Source organism: Lolium perenne, chromosome 1, assembly GCF_019359855.2.
Source record: "Lolium perenne isolate Kyuss_39 chromosome 1, Kyuss_2.0, whole genome shotgun sequence".
In the NCBI taxonomy this organism is placed as follows: Eukaryota; Viridiplantae; Streptophyta; class Magnoliopsida; order Poales; family Poaceae; genus Lolium; species Lolium perenne.
This window is the reverse complement of record NC_067244.2, coordinates 152713656-152740679: the sequence shown is the minus strand read 5'-3', so window position 1 is coordinate 152740679 and position 27024 is coordinate 152713656. Positions and strand designations below refer to the sequence as shown.

The following is a 27024-nucleotide window of genomic DNA, read 5'->3' as shown; positions in this document are numbered from 1 at the left end:
TGATGAATGTTATGTGAAACCGGAAGTGGAAGCACCAGACATATTTGTTTCTTCTAGAGCCAACCTCTTTTCTTGTTTGTGACATGATTCATTAGTTTCTCAACTTTGTACAAATCACATGATTACTAAACAACGAAGGTAGCTGAAAGTATCTACAGTATGAAATTGTAATTTACATTGTAATATTTAACCAACAATCTGGAGCAGTTTCAGATTTGGGTGCTGTGCACGGTGAGTACTAATGCTCCTATATGAGCATTCCAGCAGAAAGCTAGATCCCATGCTATAATCCCCTTTCTCCTAAATAGTAGATTAAGATCCAGCTTATCCACGTTTTCTGATTGCATCATTATCTGTTTTGCAGCAACCAATACAATAAAATTCCCAATACTATGTGCTCAGTGAACTATATCATAGGCCTCCTGGTCCCTGAAGGAGAATCATGTGTTCCATTTAATTCAAGTTGCAAAAGTTCTTGCAGTCTATGGAGATATAATACTACGACCAGAGGTACAAATTTGCAAGTTGGTGCAGCGTTTTGTATAGTTTATCCACAGGAAGAATCTCTTACTGATCCTTTTTTTTCTTCGAAATGGGAGCATCACCCCGTGAGGTGGCAAGCAAACATTTAATTGAGGCAGAACCTCCATACTTGCATCTATTGACATACTCTATCGTCATCCCAAATGTTTTATAGCTTTCTAATAAGAAGTTTGAGAATCATTGCTGAATTTTCCCTAAAGGCCCGTCATCTTGGAAGTTCATGTAAAACAACATGAATTATCTTTGTTTTGAGGAAGGGGGAACTTGTTGACGAAATTACACGTAAATACCCTTACTTTCTTATTTTGCATATGTTGCATATTTTGCTAGACGTATGATTCCATTGGTTCAATTGAATTTAATCCAGGCTTTCAAAGTGTAAGTTTTTAAGAGAAATTCTAATAGATACCGTCAAACTCGCCCCTTGAAAATGTGGATAAGGGCGGGTTTCCGCCGAACAAATCCTGCATAAAACCTCGTGTGAATCTGTAAATCAGGATTTTTGAAATTCTGAGCAAATATGATAATGGCTAGCTAGACAATAGATGTAACAGTCTATAGTTTTTACATGTTGCGCTATGATGAACCACCGTCTTCGTCTTCACACCCCGAGCTCGCGCCAGTGGCAGCATAGACGGTTCACACTTTTGAATGACGCGGCTGCCTTGTCTCTTCGGCTTCACGGGCTGCCCCAGATGCAGGAGCCACTTGGTCTACCGGTGACATGCGAGGTTCTATCGCTGCACGAGGAGGCACAAAAATGATGACGAAACTCTTTGGCGCCACAAGAGCGTCTACGGCGGGACCCTCCCTAGATGTGAGAGCGACAAGGGGCAGTCGATTCGGCAGAGGTCATGGTGGTGTTTGCGCGGCCAGGCGATGACAGAAGGCGAGGTTGGGCGAGGTTCGGAGGTGGCGCGGAAGCGGGAAGGGAGGAAGCTGATATGATATGCCCCTCCGTGATACGAAAAGGGATAAAGGCCATCTTTGGTCCATCTATTTCGGGTATTTTTTTGCGCCAAAACCATAAAATAGCAGTTATTTAAGGTTCTGACAGTTTTACGGTTTAGTGTATATGCTTGGTCTTCATGTAGCTAAAAGTTAGACAACCAATGTAAGAGTGGCAACTTTTATGTTGTGAAGACAGTTTGGTAGCCGATTTTGCCATCAAGCTAAGTTGCCTTGTTTCATTTTGAATGTCATCATTGCAATACTTATACGAAGAGAAGCATAGCATATCAAATCACATTTTGTTTGCTCTATAAAAATCACATTTTGTTTTTTGTGAACAGCATATCTTTTTTTTAGCTTAAGATCCTTCTTTATTAATCAAAGATATTTGGAGGTACAAGAATAGGATCAAATCACATGTATCCCACCTAGCAGGCCCTTTTACCATACTGGGCCCGTGAGCTAGCTACTCCCTTTTCCACAGGCTTTCTTAGGCCCACGGCACTCTTCCTTCTCCTTGCTGGTTGCTCGTTCCCTCATACGCTGTGTCGCGCTCGCGCCATGGCCTATGACCTGCCCGCCGCCGCTGCCGAAGAAGCCGAAATCCCCACCTCCTCGAAATAGGCATTCGCCCCGCTTTATAAATAAAGCCGCAACGGACGAACCGATACATGGTGGAGAGGAGAACCTCTTACAAAGCAGATCAAAGGATAAACAAAAAAGAACAAGGAAAACCAAAACTAGCGACGACATTGGAACAGACTGAGTCGAGTCGGGGCTCCACAACGACGCCCCCAAGAGGGTAACGAGGCATTACGCCGCCGTCGTCGAGACCGCGAGGTCTAGGGTTTTCACCCGGAGCTGTACCGCGGGGAGGGTACCCACAACGACGCCCCCAAGAGGGTTACGACACCCGCGGGCATCGCCGTCGTTGGCGCCTCGGCGCTGAGCTTTCGCCCGGAAGTAGCCTCACACCACGCCCGAGAACTCAGCCGCCCGCTGCCCCTAGGAAGGTTCCCAAACCACGATCTGGGAGCTACCACAGCCGAAGTGCCGCCAACACCAGGATCTCCCGCTGTCCTCCCACACGCCCATAGTCCACCACACCATCAGCTTGCCGCCGGATCCCATTCCCCTTAGTCAATCTATAACATCAGAAGAGACTATGTGTAATAGCAGGAGCAGAAGAAACAAATCTACCGACGAGAACATGTACGAGATTGATTACTTAGCTGTTGAATGGCTCCTCTTCTATTCATTCCATGGCCAGCAACGATGAGATCAACAAAAAGAAGGATGGAGTAAGCCCTATCTCCTCTCCTCTCCGAGCAAGAGTCAAAGTCTAAGTCACACGCGACGCATGCGTAAGTCACACCCCTCTCAGTATTTATAGACTAGATGGAATGCCAATGTTAGAGCTTTTCGTTCTAATCTCAAAAACTTGGCGCCACTTTTTCGTTTCCACCATGTTGCCGCTATTTTCTTCCCTGTTTTCACCGTCCAGAGGAGCACAACCGGTGACTGCTGAGGTCAAGTACGTTTAATTTCCCTACTAACTGCTCCCACTGACTATGGGAGGATTTCCCTAATAATTATTGCTTTGTTTCGTATTCCAAGGAGCCTCAGACCACCTTGTCTCTTCGGCTTCACGGGATTGGCTGCCCCAGATGTAGGAGCCACTTGGTCTACCGGTGACGTGCGAGGTTCTGTCGCTGCGCGAGGAGGCACAGAAATGACGATGAAACTCTTTGGCGCCACAAGAGCGACTACGGCGGGACCCTCCCTAGATGTGAGAGCGACAAGGGGCAGTCGATTCGGTAGAGGTCATGGTGGTGTTTGCGTGGCGAGACGATGACACAAGGCGAGATTGGGCGAGGTTCGGAGGTGGCGCGAAGCGGGAAGGGAGGAAGCTGATATGATATGCCTCTCGTGATACGAAAAGGGATAAAGGCCATCTTTGGTCCATCTATTTCGGGTAATTTTTTGCGCCAAAACCATAAAAATTTACAGAAGGGGACTAGCTGAGACCCAAGATGCGCTAATTTCCTATATATGGTTTCAAGAAGATATATAAGAGAAAAGAACAACTGACCGATTCAGAGCTAGAGCTAGCGCCACAGTTTCCTTCATGCATGCATACCAAGCTGCCTTGACGCTGCCGCATCTGAACCTCCCACACGCCCATAGTCCACCACACCATCAGCTTGCCGCCGGATCCCATTCCCCTTAGTCAATCTATAACATCAGAAGAGACTATGTGTAATAGCAGGAGCAGAAGAAACAAATCTACCGACGAGAACAGGTACGAGATTGATTACTTAGCTGTTGAATGGCTCCTCTTCTATTCACTAGATTTAGATGTGCGCCTTGGCGCACGATCCCGTGAAGCTCATGCCAATTTTATTTTATATAACAATGATAAAAAAATGTTTACCAATATGATAATATATTTTTAAGTTTTATGGAAAGGAATTAAGATAAAATAGTTGCATTTTGGTGTCTTACTAATTGTAACACCAGAAGCAAAATGTAACTCATGAAGCTGATGTTGTCTCACTACTTCTGGTGTTACATTTTGTATAGCGACGATAAGAATTATGAGGGAACATGATAATATGTTTTTCGGTTTTGCAAAACAAAGTTGATAGGATTAAATTTACAAAATCATGACGATTATATACAATCAGAAAAATAGGTTGAAAATTTTGAGCAATCAACCCCCAGATTTCGCATTGAAACCTATAATAAGTAAGAATATGCATTTATAGAGTTAACTTGTAGTAGAGCAACCATCCAACGAAATCATTAAATTTCTTAAATATCTTTACAAAATCTTTGAAATGAAGACACCTCTAATATTCGCAGATCATAACCTCAACTCAATAAAGCAAATAAACAGAGAAACATCCATCGTCGATCAAAAGAAATGCAAACTTTGATGATGTAAACCTTGCAAAGTACAATGCACGGTAAGAAACAAAGAATGCATGAAATAAGATATGTTGATGAGATGCCCAACATTTGAACTGAAAAAAGATATGTTAACATATGAACTACCACAAATATATGTAGATCAAACTGGACATGTACCAGGTAGGTTTAAGCTTAGAAGAGCAACATCTTGCCAACCATGGATAAAAACATGTTATTAGATAGATAATAGCATTGAGCAAGGATTTTATAATTCTTTTTCTTAAGCAAGCCACGATTGGCCAGAGCCTAGAACAAAGCACATACTAATAAGTAGATAACGGCGTTGAACAAGAAATTTACAACTATCTTTTTCCTGAGGTAGCCATATTGTGCTGGAATGAACTACACAAGTAGGTAAGTAACTGATCGCATGACAACCCAAGAGAATTACCGTACAAAGTATAAGCAGCATCCATATGTGGACATGAATATGAGCACGTATTTTTCATCCATAAGGAGAAGTTCATTGTCACGACGGGCACATGAATATTTGCATCAGAGCCCAGGATAGGGACATAACATGAAAAAATACCACCCTCGAACCAATTCACCAAAAGCTTACGGGCACCCGAACATGAGCTTCTCCTCTTCCCAGCCATCATCTCACTGACCCCTACCCGGCTCTGCTCCAACCCTCCGGTAAGCCTGCCCCTAGATGCGCTTGAGCTGAAGGGGAATTGCGGCGGTGGTAGAGGTGATGGCGACAGGAGGTGGCCTCTCCTTGGCCCTCCCCTAGCCAACCACTTCCCTGGCTTCATAGACTTCCCCTTCGGTTCCTCTTATGGAGCCATTTTCTCAAATTTTCGGGTGCCTAATGTTACCTGCAGAATCTCAGGAAAAATAAGCTGAAGTGAGTCCAATGGAAGGTACAAACTTCGTATTCTGTACTCCTAGGAACATGTTTTGATATTACAGTTTGTGCTTCTAGTTCTATATAATATCACAAGATCGATCTTTGGGCATCTGCAACAGTAAAAATGAACTGTAGGTTGTAGCAAGATAAATTAACTTTTTAAGGGGTAACTTGGATAATACAGAAAATGGTTAAACAATGTCATGTATAAAATGCACTTATCCATAATGTGGCCGTCATGGAAGATCCAAGTTTTTGATGGTCAAGCAAAACAGGAAGCAAAGATCATGATAATGTTTCTCTGAAAACACATGATAATTTTCCTCTGAAAACACATGATAATGTTGCATGAAAGAAGTTATGGAGAAAATTATCAACATTATCTGAAAAAAAACACGAGCTATGTTAACTACACAGAGGGTGGTAAAGCAATAATTTTTAGTCACTTTGATTTAGTGAAGAACTGAAGATGGATAATAAAAAGAAAATGGTCTAGAAGCAGAGGACATAAGAAAAGGAAGAGCAGATAGTGTATACCTTAGGTTTCACCACGTCTCACAATGAGGCGAGCCCTAGGAAACACCATGGAACCCCAACACCAAAGCTCAACTGTGTTGAGCTACCTCAAATATGATTCTTTATTATCTCTGCTTAACAAAAAAATCAAAAGGTATAAAAGCAATACAAGAACAGAGAAATAATCTGCTATATTCTAAAGCTAATCCAATATGAAAACAAAAAATGTAGCAACCCACTATCTAGAAGGCTCACTTTGGCTACACCAAAGCTCAAGTGAGTTGAGCAAACTCAAATATGATTCTTTATTATCTCTGCTTAACCAAAAGATCAAAAAGTATAAAAGCAATATAAGATCAAAGAAGAGAGAATAATCTGCTATATTTTAAAGCTAATCCAAGATGAAAACAAAAGTGTAGGCAACCCACTATCCAGAAGGCTCACTGTCGTGATCGTTTTGTAGGTTGAAAATGATAGATCATCATGTGTTTTCAGAGGCAAATGAATTGGACAAACAATAAACCTTACATACTTGACTAACAAATAGGGATAGCCTCAACAAACCATAGGCAATGAAGTCATGCAGTGTAGAGTGAACCGGTAAATATATTATACATTGCCATCAGTGTTCATCTACACAGTAATTCCCTACTAACTAAGATGACAGTGACTCTATTGGATAACCACAAGAAAAATATAACAATGGGTTTTGACAGCGAAAAATAGGTGGCGCAACCAAACAAAAACCCTGTATAAATTTCGTAGTAGTATAATGCCCTTACAATTCAAAAGCCGAGTTATATTTCAGAATTTATCTAAGACATGCGAATGCGGTGTAAGTGAATCCGATGAAGAGTCTGTTTTATTCGGTTGAAACCACAGTACATGAGATGCAGAAAAATCGCAGATAGGGTATCTCAGTTCAAAGTAGTCTTTCAAGAACAACATCATACATATATATTTGGGTCTAGATCTGATAGTACCTCATATGTTTATTTCTCTTCCCTATTTCTGTAGACATGGTTCTCCGCCGCGTTTCTTTTGGAGCATCTGCATAATATAATCAAACATAGACGGAATATGTTTAATTTGATATGCGGAAACACCGACATCATAGGATAGGAATTGGATTGCCGAAATGGTTGTTCACAACAGTAGTTGGGGTGGACATAGACTCTTCATCGCAGGAGTCTTCATCCATGGAAGCCAACATGAGAAGACGTACGAGTTCGCACAAGGGGGAGGTGGGTGCTATTATCTCTGAATGCGATTATAGGCAAACAATCTTGTCTATGCAGAGGATAAGAGTCGACAATGGAACTCTGATAATAGACTCGATGGCAGGAACACCTATAATAGGCTCCTCGATAATGGACTCAATATGTATATAGCACCAAGCTCATCTACGGTGTCACTGTCATCTGTTTTATCGCGGGTAGTTTAGCCAGTTCTGCATGTAGAGCCATTGCCCAGAACTACTTTTCATGTAGTTTCATGTGACATCTTTTAGGTGGTACCTGATCATGAAATAAAATCAAATCAATGTTCTGACATCTTCTAGGCGGTACCCGGCAAACTGGTGTGCTAACTTTCTATATCACATCAAATGTAAATAGATATACTAACACTGGAATGCAACAAAACAGAACCATATATGCATCATAAAGGAGACAAAACTATGACCTACTGGGATATTTACTTTATCAGATGAGAAGTGTTCCTTCAAAAAGCAAAAAAAAATAGGTACAATATCACTGACAACAACGCCATATACACAACAAAAGCTACGGAGGTAGGAAATAAAATAGCTCAATCTATTCACTGACCAAGTTTAAATAATTAGCAAATTCAAATTCTATTTTCTGAAGTTATTAAAGCAAACATAGATGAAAGGTGTCATTGCCGGGAAGGCTATGAATTTATAGAATGAAGAGCAATGATTTGATAAACCATCCAAAGCAGCAAAACAGAATCTTGAGCTGCAGTCTATTAGCTCACTAAAGCAATGTGGATCATGTAAAATACTAAATATAAAAATGGACAAGTAATGCATCGTAATTCTGATTCACATTGATATAGTCACCTAAATTTAAATAAATTAATGAGTGAAATGGTCTCAGTGAACAATAACAGCTACACCAAAGAGGCTTGAGGTAGCAAACATTCATAGGTCTCTAGAGATGCAAAAGAACCAGTTGCACAATATTGACATGGGTAGGAGAAAAATAAAGTACCTGAGAAAAGAACCTTAGTTCTACACCAGAGTCATTTGATGACGCAATTAACCTGTGGTGTGCCAACCGACTCATATGACAAACTGTTAGCTCAACTGGTAGAGTCTGCAAAACTTTGCAAGGATACAAATTATTGTAGAGTCAGAGAAGCTAAAACACATAAAAGAAATTTATATATGGAGCATATTGGTAACTTCACTATGATTCTTTTCTGAGGTACACAATCATCAAGCTTCATTTTTCTTGGATGTCACAGAAAAATCCAAGTGAGATTCCAAGAGGAAAAAATAGTAATTTCAGCACCATCCATGAAGTCCTCTTGCAGATCCTTTAAACGAATTTCAAGGTGCAGCTCTCCAGCTCCACCAATAAATATGCTCAGCACTTCTCCATGGAGCACATGACCATAGGATCAGAATTCGCCAGACGCTTCAAACCTTGCACAGGCTTGGGAAATGGACAACGCCTCACCTTGGGTTAAGTAAATCATAGGGTCAGAATGCAAGGTAACCTTGCACTGAAATGTATCCTATAATTAGAGAAACCATTGAAGCATAAATAAATTAAGTAAAGCACACAATTATGAACAGGGAAAAACTACAGCGAATTGACGACGGCTCACCTATGGTTAGCGAATTCCTACGCCGGCTTTCGTGCACGACAGAAGCAAAGGATCCTAGACCTGCATCTCTCCATAACCTCCACCGTGTCCATTTTGATGCGCGCCTTGGCGCGCAGCCCCGGTACTTCACATCAATAATTGTTTTGTAAAAATCGCTATGTACTATGGATAATATGGAGGATTATCATGGATAGTATCGAGGATTATAACCCAATTATGGACAATATGGAGGAATGAAGACACTTCTGGTGCACCTTGGCCCATTTTCATGTGGAATTTGCACCAATTTACAATTGGTATAACAACAATGAAAAGTGAGAAAATGATTATATGTTTTTTACGTCTTCCAAAAACAAAGTCAATATAATGAAATTAGGATAAAACACACGAAATCACGAACAAAGTAGCACATGCCTATATACTTGGTCAACAGATTGTAAAACAATATATTAAGCATCTGTAGAATCGATGGTAGTCGAACACCAAATGAAAAACTATCTGATGGGTGAACACTGAAATCGTCATTAGTACATGTCTTAATATATTGTGCTAACTGTATATTCAACAACCAATACACATGACTGACTACTGAGACTTCTCCAATAGAATTTATGCACATGACGGAGAGAATATCACCGTCACTTCGCTCTTGGTGGGTATACTGTCGTAGGAAGCTGCCTTGATCATGACCATGGATGGAATCTCAACGGCGTCCATGGCCTAAACTTGGTAAGAAAGGACGGGAGATCATATTAGCCAAGGGTAAAAGGTATCTGCCTTGCCTTCGCACATAAAGAACATTTGTGCTTTCTTGTTTGTAGCCTGAGAAAATAAATACTCCTGATTTTATGCACTTGACAGGAGTATTTTTTATTCACTTTGATTTAGTTTCAAATCAGCTGTAACTATAGATGCTCACTGATATCTTATTTCAGTTCAGTAACAGATTTTAGTTCACAGGGGTCAATAGAATATTTGGGTTAACTTGGTTTTCAGATTTTGCATTAGCTTTTTGTAAAAATAATTGGATAACAAAACCTGAGTTAATCTATTGGTTCAGCTAAATGGTACTGTCAGTAGAGGAATAGCACTGTTCAAAGTGAAGTATTACTTTGCTGTTCCAAACTACACAGTTCACGAAAGTTCAGGAATAATGTGAATTGCAGAATTGGTAACCTGGAGATACAAGTATGGCTACAGTACACACCTTGTTAATTCAGATGCCATATTGAAGACTTGGTCACTACTATGAAACACCTCTGAACCTGAGTAACCTGAAGGTTTCGTGGAACCAAGTCAATTCTTACATGAGTATGACAGTATCTACTGAAACCTGATTAAGACAGCGGTGCATTTGTGAAGGCATAAATGTGCACATGTCCATAGCGGGTGCGGAAAAAGCACTAACAAAGACCCTTGGATGCTCAACGAAAATAGAAGATGGACACTCCCTGTGCCAATTAAAATGTTATTTATCTCACCCACACATCAGATCACACAAACGCATACACAAGTGAGCTATCCATTTATTCCAAGAACCATTACCTAGTACTGGCTTCAGATGTCAAAACGCCAGATCTGGTGGTGGTGGCATTGGGTCTCTTTGTCTCCACTAACTATTGCTCTTCCCTAAATTCAGGTCACCTAGTTTCCTTTGATCTGCATGAGAGGGTATACCTAGGTGTGATATCTTCTTTCTTTTCCTAGGTGATCTTCCCTAAATTGAGAAACAATGCGAATGTGATCCTGTTTCAGTCTCTATATCCGCTATATGAAATGGTCTGTGATTGGAAAGCCATTTTCTATTTAAATTTTTAATAGCTCGAATGATGCAAAAGAACCTAATAATGAGCAAAGGTACCTGATGAGCTGCTACTTTACGCAAGTTGTCTATGTTACTTTCAGTTGGGCATACAAGATTAATCTGCCAGATAACCATTGGAAATATATCATCCGGTCTATCTGAGGAGATATAGGTTTTATCTTGGTCCCCAAGTTCCTGTTCTATTCGATACTTTTACCCCAAAAAAACATGCCGTTAAGCCCAGTACTAAAATTCATGAAGATAAAAAGGTTAGCTTGTCATTAGCAATACAGGATAAAAGATTAGTGATGATAGATCAAGATTTCACCTGCTCCATTATTAGAAGCTATAGCACTCAAATAGCTACATCATCAGGCAGTAATACGGTACGACCACAACATCACTTGTTAGAACTTTCACCATTTAATCAGCATAAAGCAGGATGGCTGCTTCAACCAGGAGGTTTTGACATATAATGCATGTAAAATAACCTGTAAATAAAGTAATGATTTGTTTTTTTGTAGCTATTCCAACACGTACCAATGAAAATCTTGATATTTCTGCCTTTTGTAGACCCCATTGCTTAAGGCACATCAGTAATCAAAACAGCTGGCCATACAAAAGATCCAAGGAAAGTACCAGTCAGATATCTGAAAAGCACATTGGTATTAATACAAGTCCCATTCATGACCAATGGAAAGGGGAGCGAAAGAACTCCAAGGTGTAATTGTAATCCTAGACAACCTGAATTTAGCACATAAGCTTTCGTCCTGCATGATCAAACATGCACAGATAACAAGCATAACCTTCTGCACTTTCAGTGAAAGGGAGCCAAAATAATGGGATGTGAAAAGCATTAAATCTCTACCTGAAACAAGAAAGAGTAGGAGACCTCATCCCTGAATTTGCGGTTGCCGGATACCTCGAACAGCTTTCTCTCGTCTTTGATAGAATTCCTCACGATACAAAACAAGTGATTCCCACATGTTCTATGTTGAGTGAATCACCAACAAACGACAGTCTTTTTCCTCTCTGTCTCTCTAACACATCAGCTGGGTTCATCCTCACATAAGCACCAGCACCATGCCATCACATAACTGTAATTTTTAGGCAAAAAAGGACGTTCCCAGCTGCCTTTTGGGGTTTGTGGCCTGGAAAGGGGCTCGCTAATCTAAGCATCAGCATCATGCCAAACCGAAAAACTTGGAAACAACTTAAACCACACTAGTGCATTACCTCATTCAGTATCCTATGGAGATCATCTGTAGCCTAAAAAATACTCCAGATGCAAACAATGGAGCTGCTTCCTGATGTATACAAAGCAACCACCTAGATGAGCAGAGCTGCTCATGATGGAGTTGCATTCTGTGCACACGCCACTTCTAAGATGAACAATACAAGGGAATAAAACGTGAAATCAGAGAGAGAGAGAAAGAGAGAGAGGGGGAGGGGGAGAAATCAAGAGCGAACCTAGAAGGCTCGGTGGAGGATGCTAGGCAATGGTGAAGGAGATATGCCCTAGAGGCAATAATAAAGTGATTATTATTTATATCTTTATGTTTATGATAAATGTTTATATATCATGCTATAATTGTATTAACCGAAACATTAATACATGTGTGATATGTAGACAACAAAGAAGTCCCTAGTATGCCTCTTAAACTAGCTTGTTGATTAATGGATGATTAGTTTCATAATCATGAACATTGGATGTTATTAATAACAAGGTTATATCATTATATGAATGATGTAATGGACACACCCAATTAAGCGTAGCATAAGATCTCGTCATTAAGTTATTTGCTATAAGCTTTCGATACATAGTTACTTAGTCCTTATGACCATGAGATCATGTAAATCACTTATACCGGAAAGGTACTTTGATTACATCAAATGCCACTGCGTAAATGGGTGGTTATAAAGGTGGGATTAAGTATCTGGAAAGTATGAGTTGAGGCATATGGATCAACAGTGGGATTTGTCCATCCCGATGACGGATAGATATACTCTGGGCCCTCTCGGTGGAATGTCGTCTAATGTCTTGCAAGCATATGAATAAGTTCATAAGAGACCACATACCACGGTACGAGTAAAGAGTACTTGTCAGGAGACGAGGTTGAACAAGGTATAAGATTGATACCGAAGATCAAACCTCGGACAAGTAAAATATCGTGTGACAAAGGGAATTGGTATCGTATGTGAATGGTTCATTCGATCACTAAAGTCATCGTTGAATATGTGGGAGCCATTATGGATCTCCAGATCCCACTATTGGTTATTGGTCGGAGTAAGTACTCAACCATGTCCGCATAGTTCACGAATCGTAGGGTGACACACTTAAAGTTGGATGTTGAAATGGTAGAACTTGAATATGGAATGGAGTTCGAATATTTGTTCGGAGTCCCGGATGAGATCCCGGACATCACGAGGAGTTCCGGAATGGTCCGGAGAATAAGATTCATACATAGGAAGTCATATTCCAAATCTGGAAATGATTCGGTGCATTTATGGCAGGTTCTAGAAGGTTCTAGAAAAGTCCGGAAGAAATCACCATGGAAAGTAGAGTCCCGGAGGGACTCCACCTTGCATGACCAGCCAACCCTAAAGGGGAGGAGTCCAAGATGGACTCCCCTAGGGTGGCCGGCCAACCCACCTCAAGGAAAGGTGGGAGTCCCACCTTGGGTAGGACTCCCTCCTTGAGTAGGTTTCCCACATATGGGAGGTTTTAGTGTTGGGGTCTTATTCGAAGACTTGGACTAGAACTCTTGGTGCTTCCACCTATATAATGAGGAGGAGAGGGAGGGGGGCAGCCACTCTTTGGCTCAGCCTTGGCCGCACCCCTTAGAGGGCCGGCGCCCAACCCCCTTTCTCTCCCCAAACCCTAGCGGTCTCTCTCCTCCACCACATCCCGCACGCTTAAGCGAAGCTCCGCCGGATTTCTCCACCACCACCGGCACCACGCCGTCGTGCTGTCGGATTCAAGAGGAGCTACTACTTCCGCTGCCCTCTGGAACGGGGAGGTGGACGTCATCTTCATCAACAACCGAACGTGTGACCGAGTACGGAGGTGCTGCCCGTTCGTGGCGCCGGAAGCGATCGTGATCAAGATCTTCTACGCGCTTTTGCAAGCGGCAAGTGAACGTCTACCGCAGCAACAAGAGCCTCATCTTGTAGGCTTTGGAATCTCTTCAAGGGTGAGACTCGATACCCTCTCGTTGCTACCGTCTTCTAGATTGCATCTTGGCTTGGATTGCGTGTTCGCGGTAGGAAATTTTTTGTTTTCTATGCAACGTTATCCTACAGTGGTATCAGAGCCGTGTCTATGCATAGATGGTTGCACGAGTAGAACACAATGGTTTTGTGGGCGTTGATGCTCTTGTTATCTTTAGTTTGAGTACTTTGCATCTTTGTGGCATAGTGGGATGAAGCGGCTCGGACTAACTTTACATGACCGCGTTCATGAGACTTGTTCCTCGTTCGACATGCAACTTGTATTGCATAAGAGGCTTTGCGGGTGTCTGTCTCTCCTACTATAGTGAAGATTCAATTTACTCTTCTATTGACAACACTAGTATCACCGTTGTGGTTCATGTTCGTAGGTAGATTAGATATTACTCGAAAACCCTAAACCACGTAAAATATGCAAACCAAATTAGAGACGTCTAACTTGTTTTTGCAGGGTTTGGTGATGTGATATGGCCATAATGTGATGATGAATATGTATGAGATGATCATTATTGTATTGTGGCAACCGGCAGGAGCCTTATGGTTGTCTTTAATTTTCATGTTGAGTAGTATTTCAAAGTAGTTGTAATAGTTGCTACATGAGGTGAACAACCATGAAGCCGGCGCCATGAACCTTGACGCTACACCGACGATGATGGAGATCATGCCCGTTGATGATGGAGATCATGTCCGTGCTTTAGAGATGAAGATCGAAGGCGCAAAGACAAAAGGGCCATATCATATCACATATGAACTGCATGTGATGTTAATCCTTTTATGCATCTTATTTTGCTTAGAACGCGACGGTAGCATTATAAGATGATCCCTCACATTAATATCAAGATAATAAAGTGTTCTCCCCTCGTATGCACCGTTGTAACAGTTCGTCGTTTCAAAGCATCTCGTGATGATCGGATGTGATAGATTCAACGATTCACATACAACAGGTGTAAGCCATGTTGCACACGCGGAATACTTGGGTTTGCTTGACGAGCCTAGCATGTACAGACATGGCCTCGGGACAATGGAAACTGAAAGGTTGAACACGAGTCATATGGATGATATGATCAACATGTTGATGTTCACCATTGAAGCTACATCATCTCACGTGATGATCGGTTTTTGGTGTAGTGAATTTGGATCGTGTACCACTTAACAACTATGAGGGATGTTGTATTAAGTGGGAGTTCATTAGTAATTAGATTAAAACATTGATGTCTACGTTCCCCCTCCTTTCCTGTAGACAGTGTTGGGCCTCCAAGAGCAGAGGTTTGTAGAACAGCAGCAAGTTTCCCTTAAGTGGATACCCAAGGTTTATCGAACTCAGGGAGGAAGAGGTCAAAGATATCCCTCTCATGCAACCCTGCAACCACAAAGCAAGAAGTCTCTTGTGTCCCCAACACACCAAATAGGTGCACTAGTTCGGCGAAGAGATAGTGAAATACAGGTGGTATGAATAAGTATGAGCGAGTAACGCATAAGCGTAAAATAGCTTGCGGGCGTGTAGTTGATGGTGGTGGTATTGCAGCAGTAGTAACACAAAGAAACAAGAAACAAGCAGTAGTAACTCAGCAGTATTTAGGAACAAGGCCTAGGGATTACACTTTCACTAGTGGACACTCTCAACATTGATCACATAACAGAATAGATAAATGCATACTCTACACTTTTGTTGGATGATGAACACATTGCGTAGGATTACACGAACCCTCAATGCCGGAGTTAACAAGCTCCACAATAATGCTCATGTTTTAGTAACCTTTAGTGTAAGATAGATCAACAGACTAAACCGAGTACTAGCATAGCATGCACACTGTCACCTTCATGCATATGTAGGAGGAATAGATCACATCAATAATATCATAGCAATAGTTAACTCCATAATCTACAAGAGATCATGATCATAGCACAAACCAAGTACTAACACGGTGCACACACTGTCACCTTTACACACGTGCAGGAGGAATAGAACTACTTTAATAACACATCACTAGAGTAGCACATAGATAATAGTGATACAAAACTCAGATGAATCTCAATCATGTAAAGCAGCTCATGAGATCATTGTATTGAAGTACATAGTAGAGAGATTAACCACATAGCTACCGGTACAGCCCCGAGCCTCGATGGAGAACTACTCCCTCCTCATGGGAGCAGCAGCGGTGATGAAGATGGCGGTGGAGATGGCAGCGGTGTCGATGGAGAAGCCTTCCGGGGGCACTTCCCCGCTCCGGCAGGGTGCCGGAACAGAGATCCTGTCCCCCAGATCTTGGCTTCGCGATGGCGGCGGCTCTGGAAGGTTTTCGTGGGTTTCGTCAATCGGTATAGGGTTTTCTGATCCAGGGGCTTCTTATAGGCGAAGAGGCGGCGCAGGAAGGTCGAAGGGGGGCCCACACCCTAGGGGGGCGCGCCCCCCCCTAGGCCGCGCCGGGGTGTGGTGTGGTGGCCCTGCCACCCTTCTCTGGCGGTTCTCGTGTGTTCTGGATGCTTCCGGTAAAATAGGAACCTGGGCGTTGATTTCGTCCGATTCCGAGAATATTTCGTTACTAGGATTTCTGAAACCAAAAACAGCAGAAAACAGAACTGCACTTCGGCATCTTGTTAATAGGTTAGTTCCAGAAAATGCATGAATATGACATAAAGTGTGCATAAAACATGTAGATAACATCAATAATGTGGCATGGAACATAAGAAATTATCGATACGTCGGAGACGTATCAGCATCCCCAAGCTTAGTTCTGCTCGTCCCGAAGGTGTAAAACGATAACACAGATAATTTCTGGAGTGACATGCCATCATAATCTTGATCATACTATTTGTAAAGCATATGTAGTGAATGCAGCGATCAAAACAATGTATATGACATGAGTAAACAAGTGAATCATATAGCAAAGACTTTTCATGAATAGCACTTCAAGACAAGCATTAATAAGTCTTGCATAAGAGTTAACTCATAAAGCAATAATTCAAAGTAAAGGCATTGAAGCAACACAAAAGAAGATTAAGTTTCAGCGGTTGCTTTCAACTTGTAACATGTATATCTCATGGATATTGTCAACATAGAGTAATATAATAAGTGCAATAAGCAAGTATGTAGGAATCAATGCACAGTTCACACAAGTGTTTGCTTCTTGAGGTGGAGAGAAATAGGTGAACTGACTCAACATTGAAAGTAAAAGAATGGTCCTCATTGAGGAAAAGCATCGATTGCTATATTTGTGCTAGAGCTTTGATTTTGAAAACATGAAACAATTTTGTCAACGGTAGTAATAAAGCATATGCATCATGTAAATTATATCTTATAAGTTGCAAGCCTCATGCATAGTGTACTAATAGTGCCCGCACCTTGTCCTAATTAGCTTGGACTACTCCGGATTATCACCGCAATACATATGCTTTAACCAAGTATCACAAAGGGGTACCTCTATGCCGCCTGTACAAAGGTCTAAGGAGAAAGCTCGCATTTGGATTTCTCGCTTTTGATTATTCTCAACTTAGACATCCATACCGGGACAACATAGACAACAGATAATGGACTCCTCTTTTAATGCTTTAAGCATTCAACAACAATTAATTCTTTTCTCATTAGAGATTTGAGGATGTTTGTCCAAAACTGAAACTTCCACCATGGAACATGGCTTTAGTTAGCGGCCCAATGTTCTTCTCTCACAATATGCATGCTCAAACCATTCAACTCAGTGTAGATCGCCCTTACTTCAGACAAGACGAACATGCATAGCAACTCACATGAAATTCAACAATGAGTTGATGGCATTCCCCAGTAAACATGGTTATCGCACAACAAGCAACTTAATAAGAGATAAAGTGCATAATTACATATTCAATACCACAATAGTTTTTAAGCTATTTGTCCCATGAGCTATATATTGCAAAGGTGAATGATGGAATTTTAAAGGTAGCACTCAAGCAATTTACTTTGGAATGGCTGGAAAATACCATGTAGTAGGTAGGTATGGTGGACACAAATGGCATAGTGGTTGGCTCAAGTATTTTGGATGCATGAGAAGTATTCCCTCTCGATACAATGGTTTAGGCTAGCAAGGCTTATTTGAAACAAACACAAGAATGAACCGGTGCAGCAAAACTCACATAAAAGACATATTGAAAACATTATAAGACTCTACACCGTCTTCCTTGTTGTTCAAACTCAATACTAGAAATTATCTAGACCTTAGAGAAACCAAATATGCAAACCAAATTTTAGCATGCTCTATGTATTTCTTCATTAATGGGTGCAAAGTATATGATGCAAGAGCTTAAACATGAGCACAACAATTGCCAAGTATCACATTACCCAAGACATTATAGCAATTACTACATGTATCATTTTCCAATTCCAACCATATAACAATTTAACGAAGAAGAAACTTCGCCATGAATACTAAAAGCTAAGAACACATGTGTTCATATGAACCAGCGGAGCGTGTCTCTCTCCCACACAAGCATTTATTCAAACAAAAACAAAAATAGAAACAAACAAACAGACGCTCCAAGAAAAGCACATAAGATGTGATGGAATAAAAATATAGTTTCAGGGGAGGAACCTGATAATTTGTCGATGAAGAAGGGGATGCCTTGGGCATCCCCAAGCTTAGATGCTTGAGTCTTCTTGAAATATGCAGGGGTGAACCACCGGGTGCATCCCCAAGCTTAGAGCTTTCACTCTTCTTGATCATAGTATATCATCCTCCTCTCTTGACCCTTGAAAACTTCCTCCACACCAAACTCGAAACAACTCATTAGAGGGTTAGTGCACAATATAAATTGACATATTCAGAGGTGACACAATCATTCTTAACACTTCTGGACATTACATAATGCTACTGGACATTAGTGGATCAAAGAAATTCATCCAACATAGCAAAAGAGGCAATGCGAAATAAAAGGCAGAATCTGTCAAAACAGAACAGTTCGTATTGACGAATTTTAAAATGGCAACAGACTTGCTCAAATGAAAATGCTCAAATTGGATGAAAGTTGCGTACATATCTGAGGATCATGCACGTAAATTGGCATAATTTTCTGAGCTACCTACAGGGAGGTGGACCCAGATTCGTGACAGCAAAGAAATCTGGAACTGCGCAGTAATCCAAATCTAGTACTTACTTTTCTATCAACGGCTTTACTTGGCACAACAAAACACAAAACTAAGATAAGGAGAGGTTGCTACAGCAGTAAACAACTTCCAAGACACAAAATAAAAACAAAGTACTGTAGCAAAATAACACATGGGTTATCTCCCAAGAAGTTCTTTTCTTTATAGCCATTAAGATGGGCTCAGCAGTTTTAATGATGCACTCGCAAGAAATAGTATTTGAAGCAAAAGAGGGCATCAAGAGGCAAATACAAAACACATTTAAGTCTAACATGCTTCCTATGCATAGGAATCTTGTAAATAAACAAGTTCATGAAGAGCAAAGTAACAAGCATAGGAAGATAAAACAAGTGTAGCTTCAAAAATTTCAGCACATAGAGAGGTGTTTTAGTAACATGAAAATTTCTACAACCATATTTTCCTCTCTCATAATATCTTTCAGTAGCAACATGAGCAAACTCAACAATATAACCATCACATAAAGCATTCTTATCATGAGTCTCATGCATAAAATAATTACTCTCCACATAGGCATAATCAATTTTATTAGTTGTAGTGGGAGCAAATTCAACAAAGTAGCTATCATTATTATTCTCATTATCAAATATAGGGGGCATATTGTAATCATAACAAAATTTACTCTCCATAGTAGGTGGCACCAAAAGACCACTATCATTATCATCATAAATAGGAGGCAAAGTATCATCAAAGAAAATTTTCTCCTCAATGCTTGGGGGACTAAAAATATCATGAAAACCAGCTTCCCCAAGCTTAGAACTTTCTATATTATTGTCAACAATGGTGTTCAAAGCGTTCATACTAATATTACTACCAGCATGCAAAGAAGATTTCATAGGTTTTTTAATTTTCGCATCAAACAATCCATGTTTTAAATCAGGAAATAGAACAAGAAGCTCACTCTTGTACATTATGCCAACTAGTGTAAACAAGAAACAACAAGATGCAATTGCAGGATCTAAAGGAAATAGCTTCGAGCACACACACGACGGCGCCAGAAAAATACTTTACCTGGGACCGTAGTATGAGTGCCTTTTACCTTTCCTCCCCGGCAACGGCGCCAGAAAAGTGCTTGATGTCTACGTTCCCCCTCCTTTCCTGTAGACAGTGTTGGGCCTCCAAGAGCAGAGGTTTGTAGAACAGCAGCAAGTTTCCCTTAAGTGGATACCCAAGGTTTATCGAACTCAGGGAGGAAGAGGTCAAAGATATCCCTCTCATGCAACCCTGCAACCACAAAGCAAGAAGTCTCTTGTGTCCCCAACACACCAAATAGGTGCACTAGTTCGGCGAAGAGATAGTGAAATACAGGTGGTATGAATAAGTATGAGCAGTAGCAACGGTGCCAGAAAATAGCTTGCGGGCGTGTAGTTGATGGTGGTGGTATTGCAGCAGTAGTAACACAGTAAAACAGTAAACAAGCAGTAGTAACTCAGCAGTATTTAGGAACAAGGCCTAGGGATTACACTTTCACTAGTGGACACTCTCAACATTGATCACATAACAGAATAGATAAATGCATACTCTACACTTTTGTTGGATGATGAACACATTGCGTAGGATTACACGAACCCTCAATGCCGGAGTTAACAAGCTCCACAATAATGCTCATGTTTTAGTAACCTTTAGTGTAAGATAGATCAACAGACTAAACCGAGTACTAGCATAGCATGCACACTGTCACCTTCATGCATATGTAGGAGGAATAGATCACATCAATAATATCATAGCAATAGTTAACTCCATAATCTACAAGAGATCATGATCATAGCACAAACCAAGTACTAACACGGTGCACACACTGTCACCTTTACACACGTGCAGGAGGAATAGAACTACTTTAATAACACATCACTAGAGTAGCACATAGATAATAGTGATACAAAACTCAGATGAATCTCAATCATGTAAAGCAGCTCATGAGATCATTGTATTGAAGTACATAGTAGAGAGATTAACCACATAGCTACCGGTACAGCCCCGAGCCTCGATGGAGAACTACTCCCTCCTCATGGGAGCAGCAGCGGTGATGAAGATGGCGGTGGAGATGGCAGCGGTGTCGATGGAGAAGCCTTCCGGGGGCACTTCCCCGCTCCGGCAGGGTGCCGGAACAGAGATCCTGTCCCCCAGATCTTGGCTTCGCGATGGCGGCGGCTCTGGAAGGTTTTCGTGGGTTTCGTCAATCGGTATAGGGTTTTCTGATCCAGGGGCTTCTTATAGGCGAAGAGGCGGCGCAGGAAGGTCGAAGGGGGGCCCACACCCTAGGGGGGCGCGCCCCCCCCTAGGCCGCGCCGGGGTGTGGTGTGGTGGCCCTGCCACCCTTCTCTGGCGGTTCTCGTGTGTTCTGGATGCTTCCGAGTAAAATAGGAACCTGGGCGTTGATTTCGTCCGATTCCGAGAATATTTCGTTACTAGGATTTCTGAAACCAAAAACAGCAGAAAACAGGAACTGGCACTTCGGCATCTTGTTAATAGGTTAGTTCCAGAAAATGCATGAATATGACATAAAGTGTGCATAAAACATGTAGATAACATCAATAATGTGGCATGGAACATAAGAAATTATCGATACGTCGGAGACGTATCAAACATGAACTAATTATCATAAACATAGTTTGAGTAGTATTTTGAATTAATTTTGTAGTATTGGCATCCGTTTACTACTATGCGCTAGTCTTGTAATTGAGATAGAAATACTGTTAAAATCTGACAAGAAACTTTACGGTTTGGTACCATATTGTTAAAGAATCAAGAATTAATTAAGTCCTATTGCAAACTTTTAGTAAACCTCACATTGTTGATTCAAAGAGTTATGGTTTCAATTAGTACCTAAAATTATCTTGTCTCCGTAAAACTTGAAGTTCAAATTTGTTTGAAAAGTAAGGAGCTGAAAATTTAGTTTTCAGAAATAATCAAGGTATGAGATATATGTGATATCTAAGACCTTATTGCAAGATGATAGAATATAATTTGGTGAGACTACATAAACTCATAAGTTTTATGGGAATGTATGAAGGTTGAAGACGCCAGACGTCACAATCCTCCAACTATTGGGGCACTAATGATATTCGCATATCCATGAAGTTATCATCCTTAGTATGCACCGTTGCTAAGACTCGTCGTTTCGAAGCATCACGTGATAATCGGGTGTTATAGATTCTACGTGTGCTTACAACGGGTGCAAGCCAGATTTGCACATGCGAATACTAAGGTTAAACTTTATGAGCCTAGCATGTACAGACATGGTCTCAGAAAGTTGTCATGAATTGATGGATAAAATTATGAGTGAAATTGTTCATCATATTACAAAGTTACTAATAGTGGAATCTAGAACACTTGTCATATGATGATCAACTTCAAAATAAGAACCTCAAGGTTATTGGTATTAGACCAACAAACCTAGAAGTTATTGATGTTGAAGTGTTTTTCTGAATAATGAGGAAAGCTAAAAGAGAAACTGCAAAAGATATTTTGGCAAAAAGAAAAGAAAAGAATAGAAGGTCTAGCTCAGGTGTATATAAATGATATACATGTTATGGTTATATTCCTAGTTAGGTCACACAATGAAATTCTTGGGTATTAGTACCATATTAGTTGGTATGAAGTGTCATACAAAACAACGCAATACAAGAATACAATGGCCTAAGTGATCGACAAGGAATATGATAGGAATGCACGTCAGAAACAAAAATAAAGTGTTATTATGTTCGTCGTTGGCATTCTATCTAGCCCTTAGAATTTATAATAAAGAGCTTAATAAATTGTTATTTTGCTCTGGTCAATTAAAAACAATGAGTTGTTCAAATTATGACATTACTCCATGTACGATGGATAAGTTATTATAAATCTTAATGGTGAAACACACATACATAACACTGACGCTAAAATGCCATAAGGCAAATGATTTGAATTCCACTTATTTGTGGAACCGCCATTTAGGTCATGTTTGAAAGGAACGCATGAAGGAACTCCATGCAAATGGATTTTTGGAGTCATTTGATTTTTGAATCATTTGGCGCTTGCAAATCTTTTCTAAAGAGAATGATTAAAATACCGTTCATAGGCCAAGAGTTGAACGGGCAACAAACTTATTGAAAAATACATGATGATGTATGTGGTTCACTAGGCATAGTTGTGTGCGGGAGATTCTTCTACTTCATGAAAACTTCAAACAATGAATTGAGTATATATATGTGGATATATTCGATAAGGAAGAAGTTTGAAACATTTGAATAGATTCAAATAAATTCAGCATGAAGTGGAAATCATCGTAATAGAAAAGTCAAATATCTATGATTGGATCATGGTGGAAATATTTGAATTACGAGTTTTAGCGAACATCTAAGAGAGTTATGAAGTTGTTCTACAACTCACGTTTCTTGGAGTATCATAGTGATGATGAAGTATCCAAAAGACGTATCCAAACCTTGTTGGATCAATGATGAGATAAAATATTGATGCCATTATATTTTGTGGATTATGCTTTAGTGACTACCGCTTTTACACTTAATAGAGCACCATCATGATCCGTTGAAATGACACCATACGAGTTATGGTATGGGTATGAATCCTAATAGTCTTTTCTTAAAATTTTGGTGTGCATAGCATAAGTAAATAAGTTTACAACCAAAATCGGATGAATGTCTTTGTTGGTTATCCCAGAGAATTGATTGGGAATTCTTCCCACTATGTAGACAAAGACAAAAGTGTTTGTCAATGTTTCTTATTTCCAAGAAATTGTTTCTAGCGAAGTATTTGAGTGGGAGGACAATAGAACTTGATAAGGTTTATGAACCTGAGCATAATGATCGAGTAGCACAAAGATCGGAATTGGTTTCGGAAGTGGCCACGACAATCATGGCTCCCATGACTACAAAGTGTTTTAGCCATGGAGATCGAAGTACATATTGGACCTTGTAGGTATGGTTTACTTTGTGATCAAATAAATGATTTGTGGACAAAGGATTGATTTTGAACAATGATAAACCAACTACAAACAAAGAAGTTATGATGGGCCCTGACTCCGTTAAAATGGCCATACACCATGAAATCCATAAAAGATGAATACTTTTTGAAAGTAAATGGATCTATAGACTTGGATGAAATATCCTTAAAGAAGCTCGACTTGTCGAAAAATTGTTTACGACAAAGTTCAAAGAGTTGATTACGATAAGATTAGATCTTCCGTAGCAATGCTTATAGTCTATGTGGATTATTCTAGTAATCACTACATATTTCTTTTATGAGATATGCTAGTAGGATGGCAAAATACACTACTTAACAGAAGTATGTATACAAGATACAACCAATTGTTTTGCTAGTCCGTAGAATACTAGATAGGTATACGAACTTCAATTGGATGAAGTGAGTATTACGGAGCTGGAATCTTCACCAGATGAAATAGTCAAAGAGTTTTTGATTTCATCAGAAATGATGAAGAGGCTTGCATTTGCAAGAAATTAAGTGGGAGCGCTGAGACATATTTATAATACTTTATGTAGATGACATATAGTTGGTTATAAATAATGTAATTATATACTTGATTAAAATGTTTCATTGAAAGTTAACTTCAATGAAAGGATATGGACTAAAACATATTTAGTGTCAAGATCTATGAAGATAGATTGAAACACATAATAAGTTTAAGTCAAAGTACATAGAATGGATATTGAAATAGTTCAATATAGAAATATTAAGAAAATGTTCTTGTCATGTGAAGGTTTAACAAGACTTGAGTGTATCTGACACTCGATGAGTAAAAACACATGAGTGATTTTAGATCACGAATAATATGTACAAAATCATATATCTTGTGCTCTAAAATGTTATGAGCATATACCGGAATGATTCATAAGATGATCATGGGACGACAGTAAGAATATCCTTGAGTACTTTAGAAGAACTAAGGATATATATATTTTTTTGTATGAAGAAATGACAAACAAATCGCTGTAAGGTGTTACACCGATATTGGTTTTATCACATATAAAATATAATTTCAATCTCCAATTAGACTAAGTGTTGTTTAAAAGGTAGCACAATGAGCTAGAAGTTGTCTATGCTAGATTTAGAAGAGTTCTAAATATTGTGACGGAATCTACAAAAGAAGGCAGAGTATGTCATTATTTTGACAATGACAAAGGATGTTAAGTCAAGAGGTTCTTTGAGAACTTGGTGTATTTCCGACAGAGTCAGAACTTTGAAGCTATATTGTGTGTGACAATATTAGTGACATATTTCAGACCGCGGAATTAAGGTTCCACCAGAAGACCAAACATATTTAATGCCGACTCATTTGGAAATGAGTGATGCGTTGAGACGCAAATGAATTACAAAATACATACGGTTCTGAGCATGTCAGATCCGTTGACTAAAACCTCTCCTGTGAGCAAAACATGATAAAGCACCAGAAGGCCAAGGTGTTATATCTTTACAAATGTAAACTAGATTATTGACTCTAGTGCAAGTGGGAGACTGAAGGAGATATGCCCTAGAGGCAATAATAAAGTGATTATTATTTATATCTTTATGTTTATGATAAATGTTTATATATCATGCTATAATTGTATTAACCGAAACATTAATACATGTGTGATATGTAGACAACAAAGAAGTCCCTAGTATGCCTCTTAAACTAGCTTGTTGATTAATGGATGATTAGTTTCATAATCATGAACATTGGATGTTATTAATAACAAGGTTATATCATTATATGAATGATGTAATGGACACACCCAATTAAACGTAGCATAAGATCTCGTCATTAAGTTATTTGCTATAAGCTTTCGATACATAGTTACTTAGTCCTTATGACCATGAGATCATGTAAATCACTTATACCGGAAAGGTACTTTGATTACATCAAACACCACTGCGTAAATGGGTGGTTATAAAGGTGGGATTAAGTATCCGGAAAGTATGAGTTGAGGCATATGGATCAACAGTGGGATTTGTCCATCCCGGTGACGGATAGATATACTCTGGGCCCTCTCGGTGGAATGTCGTCTAATGTCTTGCAAGCATATGAATAAGTTCATAAGAGACCACATACCACGGTACGAGTAAAGAGTACTTGTCAGGAGACGAGGTTGAACAAGGTATAAGAGTGATACCGAAGATCAAACCTCGGACAAGTAAAATATCGTGTGACAAAGGGAATTGGTATCGTATGTGAATGGTTCATTCGATCACTAAAGTCATCGTTGAATATGTGGGAGCCATTATGGATCTCCAGATCCCGCTATTGGTTATTGGTCGGAGTAAGTACTCAACCATGTCCGCATAGTTCACGAACCGTAGGGTGACACACTTAAAGTTGGATGTTGAAATGGTAGAACTTGAATATGGAATGGAGTTCGAATATTTGTTCGGAGTCCCGGATGAGATCCCGGACATCACGAGGAGTTCCGGAATGGTCCGAAGAATAAGATTCATACATAGGAAGTCATATTCCAAATTTGGAAATGATCCGGTGCATTTATGGCAGGTTCTAGAAGGTTCTAGAAAAGTCCGGAAGAAATCACCATGGAAAGTAGAGTCCCGGAGGGACTCCACCTTGCATGACCAGCCAACCCTAAAGGGGAGGAGTCCAAGATGGACTCCCCTAGGGTGGCCGGCCAACCCACCTCAAGGAAAGGTGGGAGTCCCACCTTGGGTAGGACTCCCTCCTTGAGTAGGTTTCCCACATATGGGAGGTTTTAGTGTTGGGGTCTTATTCGAAGACTTGGACTAGAACTCTTGGTGCTTCCACCTATATAATGAGGAGGAGAGGGAGGGGGGCAGCCACTCTTTGGCTCAGCCTTGGCCGCACCCCTTAGAGGGCCGGCGCCCAACCCCCTTTCTCTCCCCAAACCCTAGCGGTCTCTCTCCTCCACCACATCCCGCACGCTTAAGCGAAGCTCCGCCGGATTTCTCCACCACCACCGACACCACGCCGTCGTGCTGTCGGATTCAAGAGGAGCTACTACTTCCGCTGCCCGCTGGAACGGGGAGGTGGACGTCGTCTTCATCAACAACCGAACGTGTGACCGAGTACGGAGGTGCTGCCCGTTCGTGGCGCCGGAAGCGATCGTGATCAAGATCTTCTACGCGCTTTTTCAAGCGGCAAGTGAACGTCTACCGCAGCAACAAGAGCCTCATCTTGTAGGCTTTGGAATCTCTTCAAGGGTGAGA

The 27024-nt window shown here is 40.4% G+C and overlaps 1 long non-coding RNA gene across 3 annotated transcripts; it reads right to left on the bottom strand.

Annotated features, from left to right (window-relative positions):
- Positions 1 to 4962: 4962 nt before the first annotated feature.
- Positions 4963 to 11993, bottom strand: LOC127307908 (uncharacterized). 3 transcript variants are annotated; one of them, XR_011743553.1, is made up of 9 exons: positions 11733 to 11993; positions 10554 to 11593; positions 9900 to 10409; positions 8693 to 9412; positions 8270 to 8541; positions 8071 to 8175; positions 6820 to 7353; positions 5858 to 5967; positions 4963 to 5288 (listed from the first exon to the last, which is right to left on the bottom strand). It is a non-coding gene; the product is annotated as an uncharacterized lncRNA (long non-coding RNA). The 3 variants fall into 3 exon arrangements; XR_011743551.1 differs by having other exon boundaries at positions 8071 to 8599; XR_007856010.2 differs by having other exon boundaries at positions 4964 to 5288; positions 8071 to 8541.
- Between the last annotated feature and the right edge of the window lie 15031 nt (positions 11994 to 27024).